The 1,726-nt window shown below is 36.8% G+C and overlaps 1 protein-coding gene across 1 annotated transcript in view; it reads left to right on the top strand.

Annotated features, from left to right (window-relative positions):
• LOC101855607 (cytochrome P450 2D26-like) overlaps nucleotides 1-1,726 on the top strand; it is a 42,689-nt gene that overhangs the window by 17,382 nt on the left and 23,581 nt on the right. The gene's annotated exons all lie outside the window — the stretch shown is intronic.

Raw genomic sequence — 1,726 nt, 5'->3', positions numbered from 1 at the left:
GTATACTGCATACCCTTTTTCGCGTGCGACGAAATTTTGTGATTTTTGCCATTTTTAATAGAATTCGGTAATTCAAGTCGTTCACGAAAATTTAAAAGGGGCAGCACTAAATTAGGCTGCTCCTATCGCCGGGGCAAAATATTCGTGAAAAATTGGCACAATAAATGTGGAAAATAGAGATTGCGTTATTTATTTATTTTTAAAGTCCCAACGACTGACAATGCGGTATGGTACATTCCATCAGAGTTTGTAGGTTGTTGTAGTCATTAATCCACTCAACATCTGTTGTTCCCTTCTGCTGCTTAAACTCAATTCATTCATCCAGTGTTAGATCTGAGGCAGACATTGACGATCATGGTTCTACATTCATTCCTTTGCTCGATTACTCCTAATAAAGCTACGCTTCCATGATCTTTCCCTGTTACGGATTTGTTTGGGTTCCCTAAGTAGGTTGCTCTTGGTCTACCCCTGCCTCGTTTGCCTTCAATTTTGCCTGCGAGAGCTAGATGTTTTACGACCTCTATGTCTATTCAGGTGTCCCCAAAACTGCATTTGTCGTTTTCTGATTGATTTTGACAGTAAGCGTCCCGCGTGGGCTTCATTAGGCACAACTTCATTTGATGTTTTTTCCTTTCACGATATTCTCACCAGTTTCCTATGAAATCACTTTTCTGTTGTTTCTATTTTATTTTTGCTGTCTTTAGTGATTGTCCAGCATTCACAGCCATATAGAAGGGTTGGCCGTACATAGTATTTTAAAACTTTCACTTTGGTAGTCATTGAGGTGTTTCTAATTTTCAGGATTGAACTCATTTTATTGAAACTAGCCTTAGCCATTGCAATTCTCCATTTTATTTTGGTGGAACATTTGGCATCAGATGTTATTATATTATAATCCTAGATGTTTAAACTTTTGTACTTGTTTGAACTTTTTGCCTTTGCTAATGAGATTTCAGATAGGATTTTCTGCCTTTTTGGATATTACCACGCATTCTGTTTTCTTTACATTCAACAATAATCCTTTACGTTCACTTTCCGTTACAGTAAGATCTAGAAGTGATTGAAGGTCCTTTTCTGAGTCTGCTATTAAAACTGTATCATCGGCATATCTGATGCTATTAATATTTCCGCCGTTCACTTTGAGACCTGGACATTCTTCTATGTTTCTAAGGATTATTTCACTGTACGTGTTAAAGAGTTGTGGTGACATAACACATCCTTGCATCATGTCTCTTCTAACCTGCAATAATATTCACTGTATTCTTCATTAATTCGTACAGCAGCGTTTTGGTCCCAGGACAAAATCTTGATAGTTCTAGATTTTTTCCATTTATGTCTTGCTTTTCCAGTATTTTAAACAGCTCATCTCGTTTAACTTTAACGAACGCCTTTAAATAATCTATGAAGCATAAATACAGATCTTTCTGTGCTTCAGTACATCTGTCCATAAGGTGAATAAGGCCTTTCTGGTGCCCTTTTCATCAACAAAGCCAAAATGTGTTTTAGGCATCTCTGATCTTAGACCGTTTGTCATTCTTTTCATTTGTACTCGCAGCAATATTTTTGTAAAATGACTCAATACGATTAATTGTATTATTCATTTCAGGTAAAGCTATAAAAACATAACTGACTTCATCATAGCTTTACCTAAAACACCAGGTGCCACTGAGTGTGATATGCATAGAACAATGCACACCGCAAATCGAATTCAATCGGACAGAATCGG

The sequence above is a fragment of the Aplysia californica genome, unplaced genomic scaffold, assembly GCF_000002075.1.
Source record: "Aplysia californica isolate F4 #8 unplaced genomic scaffold, AplCal3.0 scaffold01020, whole genome shotgun sequence".
Classification (NCBI taxonomy): Eukaryota; Metazoa; Mollusca; class Gastropoda; order Aplysiida; family Aplysiidae; genus Aplysia; species Aplysia californica.
The sequence above is the reverse complement of the archived record's forward strand: the minus strand, read 5'-3'. Positions and strand labels throughout refer to the sequence as shown.